Source organism: Alosa sapidissima, chromosome 12 (assembly GCF_018492685.1).
Source record: "Alosa sapidissima isolate fAloSap1 chromosome 12, fAloSap1.pri, whole genome shotgun sequence".
NCBI lineage: Eukaryota > Metazoa > Chordata > Actinopteri > Clupeiformes > Clupeidae > Alosa > Alosa sapidissima.
The window spans coordinates 37,875,483-37,885,482 of NC_055968.1; the positions used below are offsets into that span (position 1 = coordinate 37,875,483).

Below are 10,000 nucleotides of genomic sequence, written 5' to 3' on the forward strand. Positions count from 1 at the left end.
TTTTCTCCAAGTGCAACGATGATAGACAGACATCATTTTGACAAAATATAGAACATATTAACCTCCGTTGCTCAGCCAAATCCCTTCCTGTTACGTCCTGTTATCACGGAGTTACAGGCCATAATTTTCATCATTTTTGATGGTCACAAGTTTACTTCATTAGCGGTTTATTTTTTTGATTATTAAAGAGTTTTTTTTTATTTAAATTATTGACTTCGTGCTTATTAAAAGAGCATTTAGTGCTCTTCCCAATCCCAGACGTTCACATTGCATGTTTGTTTGTAATGGATGCAACCGCGAGATAGGCTACGCGTTTGACGGCAATGAGTTGTTAACAGACATGAACCAAGACATATAGCCCAGCAGCAATCTAGGGACTGGGGGCCACCGGAGGAATTTTGAGTGCTTCAGTCAAAAGTTGCCTGACCCTCCCTTGACTGCTAGAAATTGAAATTAAAAGACATGACCCTCCCCTGCCAATTGTCGCTGTTTTCCGCCCGCGCTGCTGTGCGCCACAGCCACACACTGTGATAACGTTCTTAAATCAATCTTTCCCGTGAGCTTGCATGCTACCAGTCCTTCCTTTTCAAATGTGTTGCGCCTGTCATCCCAGCTAAACCTACCATACACCACGACATCAACATCAAATTTGACTCCCTGTCTGTTTCACCGACCAGGACTGCAAGAAATCTAGGAGTTGTTCTTGACAACCAACTAAACTTCTCAGATCATGTTGCCTCAGTCGCCCGGTCATGCCGTTTTGCACTCTACAACATACGGAAAATCAGGACTTACTTGACTCAAGATGCTACCCAACTTCTGGTTCAGGCAATAGTCATCTCACGACTCGACTACTGCAATGCCCTCCTGACAGGTCTCCCAGCCTGCGCAGTGAAACCACTTCAGATGATCCAGAACGCGGCGGCGCGCCTGGTCTACAACCAACCCAAAAGGGCACATGTTACCCCGCTGCTCATCCAGCTACACTGGCTACCTATGGCGGCCCGCATCAAATTCAAGTCTCTAACGCTTGCCTACAAAGTAGTCTCCGGTTCTGCTCCCACCTACTTGAATGCCCTCATACAGACTTACACTACCTCCAGACCGCTGCGCTCCTCTGACGAACGACGTCTAGCTCTACCACCGGTACGCTCAAGCCAATCCAAACTTTTCTCATCTGTTGTTCCTCGTTGGTGGAACACACTGCCAGTTCTTACAAGGGCAGGGACATCCTTTTCCACTTTCAAAAAGCTCCTGAAGACCCAGCTCTTTAGAGAACATCTACTCTCATAGCAACACTTACAACAAGTCTTACTGATCCTAGCACTCACCAGCCATTTTAAACTGACAAGTAACTGTTAAAAACAGCACTCACCGACACACTTATTCTTACTGTACTCTAATGTTTTTTTAAACTGTCCTAAAATTGTGAGAATTGTTCTAAAACTTACTGTTTACCATGTTGTTAGTCGCTTTGGTTAAAAAGCGTCAGCCAAATGTAATGTAATGTAATGTAATGTAATGTAATGTTTGGACAATTTCACAAATAATCATATGTGATTAATAATATGACAAATAATCCCTGTGCACGGGGACCGAAACAATGCATGCCAACTTTTTCCGTGTTTATCACGTATTTTAACTTTCCCCCGCTGTCTTGCCGTTTTAATGTTTTCCCGTAGAATATCCCATATTTTTATACTCTCATAACAGCCCTGCCATCGGGCCTGTCTCTGTGTTGCCCCTTGCCCTTCCAACGAAACAGTCCTTGCTTGAAGGCGAACTTAGAGTGATGTTAACCTATTTAAGTTTAACGACGTGATTGTCATGAGAGCACGATTCATTGGCGCTTGCATGTTCGGCCTTATGTCTACGTGCGCACCTAAGGCTACTCAGCTACAAGAGAAACAATTTCCCCTGTTTGTATGTTCAAGTTGGCCTACCATAACTTACCAACTCTGCACTGTAGACCCTAACTGGCTATTTATATTTTTCTGTGAAATAAGCAAATGTATTTGTTCAACTTTATGAAGCAGAATTACGCACTAGGCTACTTGGAACATAACACATTTGACAAAGGACAGATGTATGTTATAGTGACAAAATATTAACTTTCAGTGTTTTACGATGTCTTTGTCATTTTTGCCCCATGCATTTATTCTAGGTTACTGTCAGTGACTGCCGTGAGAGAAGCGGGTTCTGTGTTTCGTTCATGTCAGTGACTGACACGAGAGAAGCAGGGTCTGTGTTGTGTTGCGTGTTATGCATATGTGCTAATATAGCACGCAAACAGTGAGGCATAAAGACAGTGGTACAAGTGGCTAGTGGACAGACAGTACCAAACATGGAGGGGGTGAAGAGGTTTCCCACCAGCGGAGCTAGTTGGCTAGTTCAAACGTTTGCCAACATAATAAAAGCTTAATTCGTGTCACACTGTTCGCCAGCAGCAACATCCATCTTATTTGTTTTCAAGTAGCAGGGAATTCAAGCCAAACCATTGCAACTCTGCCATCAATCATTATGTTAAGCCCACCTTTATACACGACTCTATACACGATTTCATTGGCCTGATTAAGTTTCGATTTCTGGAGCTCACAAGCCAACGGAGAGTTGCTAGACTAGCCCTGGCAGCAAATTAATTTGCTGCCGCTAGGGGCGCGTCTAGATTTCTAGGCTACCTATTAACCAGTGTTGGGGAGTAACGGAATGCATGTACCGGCGTTATGTTTTCAGAATACAAATTATGAGAAACTGTATTCCGATACAGTTACAAGTTAAATAGTTGGTATTTAGAATACAGTTACATTGTTGAAATCAATGGATTACATGACGATACTTCTCTGTTTCATAAGTTTGTTCAATCTCTAAATAAATTAAAGCAACTCCATTTCCCAGAAGCTCCTGAAAGCAATCTATGATGAAATTGTTTACATGTTTAAATCCAAGCCCCGCCGTCTTGCACTAGCCTCAAAACGCAGCCAGCGCGCATTATGGATGCGCCATCGGAGACCCTAAAATGACTGTTTGCACAGCAAATTAGGAGTAAAGTAAGTGGAGGTAACTCCTGTTCCTCACTGATCGTGGTTCCTGATGTCTGTTCAAAGGGTATTTTCCCAAGTATTAATAGCTCAGGCTACTTCGGCCAATCGGTTACGTTTGCTAAGTAATAGGCCTAAGCAAAGCCTAGTTCAGACCTACAATAAAACCAATCTCTAAAATAGGCACTGCATTCTACGTTTTTTATTCTAACTTAAAATAGCTTTATGGAATAGTTAAAAGGTAAATATCATAATAAAAAGAAAACATAAAACACAATGTAGAATAATTTAAAAATAAAGAATAATTAGTAAGCAAAAACAAAGGCAAAAGTTGTAAAAAAAGTAATAAAAGACAAGGTAGAATAATTATCAAGGCAGATTCAGAATTTGTAACTCGGCACAGTTAGCAGAAAGCATCTGAGAACAGTTTGGTCTTAAGTCTAGATTTAAAACTGGCTACAGTTGGGGTCTTTTTGATGTCATCCGAAAGTTGGTTCCACAGTTGAGCCGCATAGCAGCTAAAAGCTGCTTCACCATGTTTAGTTCTAACAGTAGGTTTTACTAGCAGGTTTTTCACCTGGGACCTGAGAGGACGAGAAGGTGTGTACTGCTGAAACATGTCTGACAGGTATTTAGGTCCTGCTCCATTTACTGATTTATAAACAAGCAATAGTGCTTTAAAGTCAATTCTGTGACTTACTGGAAGCCAGTGCAAGGCCTTAAGAATTGGAGTAATGTGGTCAGTTCTTTTAGTTTTTGTTAGAGTCCTAGCTGCTGCATTTTGTATCACCTGAAGCTGTTTAATAGTCTTTTTAGGAAGGCCTGTGAACAGTCCATTGCAGTAATCAACCCTGCTGGAGATGAGTTTTTCTAAGTCATGTTTTGACATCAGCCCTCTGAGTTTGGCAATATTTTTGAGGTGGTAAAAAGCTGATTTAGTTATCGCTTTCATGTGGCTGTTGAAATTTAGATTACTGTCAATTAATACACCAAGATTTTTAACTGTATCCTTTGCCTTCAACCCTTTTGTGTCAAGGAGAGTGGCAACCCTAAGTCTTTCCTCCTTTTTACCAAATATAATTACTTCAGTTTTTTTTTTGTTCAGCTGAAGAAAGAGACATCCAGGTGTTGATTTGTTCTATACACTGACACATAGACTCAAGAGGACCATAGTCGTTTGGTGAAAGAGCTAAGTAAATTTGTGTGTCATCTGCATAGCTATGATATGAAATCAAATTATTTTGGATGATTTGTCCATGTGGGAGCATATAGAGGTTGAATAATAGTGGCCCCAAGATCGACCCCTGGGGAACACCACAGGTCAAGGACGTTGGTGTTGAGGTACAGTTTCCGATGGCAACAAAGAAGCTCCTTTCTTGTAGATATGATTTTAGCCAGCTGATAACTATGCCTGTAAATCCAACCCAGTGTTCTAGTCTGTGTAGTAAAATATTGTGATCAACAGTGTCAAATGCTGCAGGTCCAGTAGCACTAGGACTGATGTTTTACCTGAATCTGTGTTGAGGCGTATGTCATTGGGAACTTTAATGAGAGTTTCAGTGCTGTGATTTGCCCGAAAACCAGACTGAAAGTAATCAAAATACCCATTTGATGTTAGGAAGGTGGTTAATTGATCAAAGACTATTTTTTCAATAATTTTGCCAATAATCATCCAGGTTATTCTTCTTGAGAAGTGGCTTTACAACAGCTGTTTTCAGTGACTTAGGAAAAGTGCCAGACAGCAGTGATACATTTACAATTTGAAGGACATCCGCCGCTATGAGGTGAAAAACGGTTTTGAAGAAATTGGTAGGCAGAGTGTCTAAGACACATGTGGAAGAGCTGAGATTCTGTACCGTTTTTTCAAGTGTTTCGTAGCAGGGCTGTAGTCAAGACCACCTTTGTCGAGTCCAAGACAAGTCCAAGACCAGGACTAGTCGAGACCAAGTCAAGACCGAGTCCAAAGAGGTTCGAGTCCAAGACAAGACCGAGTCCAAAAAGGTTCGAGTCCGAGTCAAGACCGAGTCCAGGATAGGAAAAAAAGTCTTATGCATGACAGTATCAAGACAATCATTTTGGGTTATTATTATTATTATTATCTAAAAGCAAAAACAGTGTGAACACACCCAGGATTTGTAAGTGTAGCCATTCCCCTTCTCCAATATTATTATAGGGCTGTCAAACTATTCAAAATATATATTTTGAAATGAATTAATCTCGATTAACCGCAATTAAAAAGTTCCTAAAGACTAAAGCTTCAACATAAATCACAAAATTAATGAGTAACCACAAAGGTAAAAGTAAAACACTTTTATATTATTTAAATGATAATACTGACACAGTAATTGTGTTTTAAAGTATTCATTTCTTAAGAAATACTACACATATGATGCTGTTTAACTCATTTGTAAATTGTGCACTGTTACTTTAAGCCCATTGTGGCCACGTTCTCATAATGATCTTTTTTTTACCAGCTCCATTGAAATATAGCCTATAGCTAGTCCACAAGCTCTAATATTGTTTGTACCACATGTATTGTACAATATTAACAATGATAAGCATGATATTAAGTTGGTATAAACAGTTTTCATTCCTTTGGAAATAGAAGCATGTAATGACATGATGCTAGCTAGACATTTTCTGTTTGCAATTAAAAGTGAATGATGAGCCTGAGCCAGTCACCTAGCTATCTGAATGGAATGTGTTTCAATCGGCATAATATGTGCTTCATGTAAACAAATTATTGAAGACTTCAAGACTCACCAGTTCCATTACACAAAGGCAAAGGCAAAGACAACTCTTCATATTTTTGTCCATTTTTCAAATCACAGTGAGTGCAGCCTACATACATGTTTATAACTGGTCAGTAGTGGAAATCGGATAAATCCGCAATCTCCTCTAACCTCGTCTTTGTTGCCTTCCTTTTATAAGTTTCTTATATTAAAAAGGAGATATCAATTATCATCAACAACGACAAGCCAGCTGGAGCCTGCCAATCGTTTTCTCTCCTTCTCGTGTGCGTTCAGACGCGCTCTTAATTAAATGGAGTAGCATACGTTCAAGTTGGATCTTAATGGAGAGGAGCCGAAAAGTATCATCTTTATGTAACTGTTGCAGTTGGTGCATTTTGACATTGTAAACGTTATCTAACGAGTGAAAAGTAGTTTGCAGTAAAGCTACTATTTGGCTAAATGTTGGTTCCTCTTTATCTTCAGCTAACTCCACAGACAGTAAAATAAACTCTCAGGCTTGCGGTTTTAGGTTTTGCGGCTTCCGTTACGTGACATCAGCCCCCCACAAAGGTAAACACTATTGAGTTCATATTTTGTAACGCATTATGTATTTCAAAATGAATCGCGGCGATTAACACGTTAATTTTGATGGCCCTAAAGACACCTGGACTCGGTCGAGACCAAAAGCCATATTTGGCAAGACCAGTGGCCGAGACCGAGACAAGACCAAGTCCAAATACTAGCGAGTCCGAGACAAGTCCGAGACCATAGAAAAACGGTCTCGAGTCCGGACTCGAGTCCAAGACCGGACTCGAGTACTACAGCCCTGTTTCGTAGTCTATCAAGCTGAACTCTGACATCAAGTTTAGTTTCCCTCTGTTTGTTGCTGGAAGTTCAGGTTGTTGAATTTGTAGTTGAGCAGATATGTTGAGTCTGATTTTGTCAATTTTACCTTTAAAAAAAGATGAAAACTCATTGCATTTAGTAGTTGAGAGAAGTTCAGGCGCTAATTGTGAGGGGGGATTTGTTAACTTATCAACAGTTGAAAATAGAATACGAGTGTTATTTGAACTGAAAAAAGGACTGTCTTGCTTTGTATATTTCAGAGTTATATGTGCGGAACATCTCTTTATGGATTTCATAATGGATCTGAAGTTTGTATTTACGCCATTTTCTTTCAGTCTTCCTACACTTTCTTTTTAGAAGTTTAACTGCTGGATTTTGCCTCCATGGTGCTTTCTGTTTGTCCTTTACTTTCTTGAATTGTAATGGAGCAATGTCATCCATAATGTTTGCCATTTTTGCTTTGAAGAATTTTATATAAAGCCTGCGCTAACAGTAATCCTCCTGCCCCCGATACCACAGCTGTGGATAGTGTGGAATGTTCAAGTAATAACACAATCCAATGTGTGTCTCAATTGTCCCCCGCTGAGCACCTCACACATTTCTCTAGATTTTGCAACAACCTTACATGACACAATGCCATAAAATGCCAGTTTTTAGGACACAGAATAATGTTTGTAATGATACCAGTTAGGCCTACTTTCAACAGTAACTTAAGTGTAATGAGCTATTTATTATCAATTATACTAATTGTCAAAGGTGCATGGTGAAGTGAAATTCTTACTTTGGAAAACAAACATTTGCCGATATCATTGGATAGGGGATAGGCTTACTTGTTTATTTTTTACATACTGTAGCCTACAATGGCCAGTTCAGACAAAGCCGAAATTACTCATTTTGAAACATTTGTATGGTTATATTGCTTGACTTAAATCCCAGAGAGTAGGCTACCGCACCCCACAGTGATGGACCTAGCAGTCTTACGCGTTCAGTGTGGGGTATAAACAAGCTGAGAATTTAGCGGTGTCACGTCTGCCTGTCACAGACGTGGGGAGCTGAAGCTTGGGATACAGTTACTCCAGTAACAGTATTTAGGGCCCGAGCACCGGCGGTGCGCGAGGCCGGGAAGGCCTTGCGCACCGAGAGGTGCGAAGCCCTATTGTTTTTGGAAAGATTATTTATTATTATTATTATTATTATTTGTTCACCTTTTTGCTATTTTTGAGGTGGTTAACATGGATGAAAAGTCTTGGAATTTGGCACACACATCTGGTATCACAATGGCTACACAGGCATAAAGGCTTGACCCCGGGCGTGGCCCAGGGACTCAGTAGCGCCCCCTTAGGTGATTGATCCAGTGGTTGGCACATACTTTCAGCTAGACACACCAAATTTGGTAGGTGTGTGTATCTCCCCAAGATGAACAACTTTCGTATGAACAATGCATTAGCCAGGCCCAACAGGAAGTGAGGTATTTGGGATTTTTTGCAGAATAAAATGTGATGAATTGTGATGCCAAAAGAGGTGCTTCCCATCGGTGAAAAAGCATGAAATTTGGCACACAGGTCAAGAGGTACCGTGAATATACAGGAGAAAAGCCTTGGCACCGGGCGTTTCCCAGGAACTCCATAGCGCCCCCTTACGTCACTGTGACTTGACCTGGCATAGCGCCACCACCTGGCCAAGCAGGAAATGTGCCAGAAATGGACAATGCCTTAAGTGATTGATCTGAAACTTTATAAAATATTGGATATCATTATTGTGATGATATTCACATTCGTTATTCACAAGCCTAGCATAGTGCCACCATCTGGCCAACCAAAAAGTGTATCAGAAATGTTCTTTGCTTAAAATGAATGATCTGAAATTTCTCAGGTTAATATATATTATGATTATGATGACACCCAATGGGCCTGCCTTGCATTGCGCCCCCACCTGGCCAAGCAAGTAAATGTGGCAGAAAATAAAATACAAAAACAAATAGCACACGCATCAAATATGTACATTTCACAAACGCACCACGTTGGTGCTTTGTTGGATTCCGACATGTCACGGGTTGCGGCCCGCAGGTGCTCGGGCCCGCCATTGCCGCTTGCGGCTATATTTTATTTTACTTCTTATGGAATATTGTTTTTTTTTTTTTTCCACTTTTATAAAGGCTTTTTTGAATGCTGTTGGAACAAATAGTAGTTGATTATAAAGGCAACTTTCTGTTGCAATATTCTGTGTATTCTGGACTGCAGGTAACTTGTTAAGCCAGTGGTTCTCAAACTTTTTCTTTCATTCCCCACTTTGATCAAGGGGGCATGACTGATGATAGTGGAGATAACGTGTTATCCCGAGGCCTTTGCAAGTCATCATCTCCGACGGTAGTCTACCCTATTAAAAATATAAGTTTTCGATGTCCCAAACGGAAAGCCATACTTTATTGTTTTAACGATCTCTATGCTACTCACCAAAAATGTAGGCATAGGAACATGATGAAGTATCCAACTGTTGTGTGTTAAATTATTGTGATTACGAGCCAGTGGTTTTCAAACATTATGCGTGACTCGGACATCTAACGAAATGCAATATGTTTGTATGTAGGCAATTTGTATTCACAATACTTAGGCCTACTAAAATAAATAGTATTTTATTTGTATTGGTTGTTTAGAGTAAAAATAAATCGGTCGTTCTTAACGCAAGTATACAACTGGCAAGTCGGTCGGACTAAAAGGGGAAAAAAATAAATATTTGGGTCGGTTCTAAATTGACAGGGTCGGTCGGGTTACGGCAAACGATGAAGGATGGCCTGGCAGTGTTTTTTTGCGCGTATGCAGAAGTCAGCCAAATATGAATGTATTCTGCGGCATAAAGCAGATGTATTTGTTTATTGTACAGAAAAATAAAAATGACATGTCAAGCAGTCAATTGACTACATTGCAGTCAAGAAGTAGGGCAAATTAATTTACGAAACCAAAAACGTGGGTCATAGTTGTCTAAGCCTCTATTGTGTAGCCTATTAAAAATGTCGCCAGATAGTATTAAATCGGCAACAACATTGTTTTCTGCAGAAGCCTACCCAAGGCTACAGATTAATTCTGAACAGTTATTTCTCTACTGGCTCAATTATCACACAAGACACTGTTTTGATTTGCGTAGTTGTATTACCCCCAACACTGACAATAATGTAGTCAGCAAATTTCGATTTCGATTTTCGTTACCACCGTGTAGTCAAGCCTTAAGCCATACCCAAGTAGCCTAAATCGAGGTAATGTTTAATTATGCATGATTTATTTTGTTATTGAGTTCGTAGGCTGGGATTACTCTCGGCAACAATTATGTTTAATGGTAGCCTCCTTATTTTTCAGAAGGGGCGGCAGGCAGAGCGATGTACAGTGGCAG

At 40.3% G+C, this 10,000-nt stretch overlaps 1 protein-coding gene across 1 annotated transcript in view; it reads left to right on the top strand.

Annotated features, from left to right (window-relative positions):
* LOC121678564 (5-hydroxytryptamine receptor 3C-like) overlaps positions 1-10,000 on the top strand; it is a 30,986-nt gene that overhangs the window by 971 nt on the left and 20,015 nt on the right. The gene's annotated exons all lie outside the window — the stretch shown is intronic.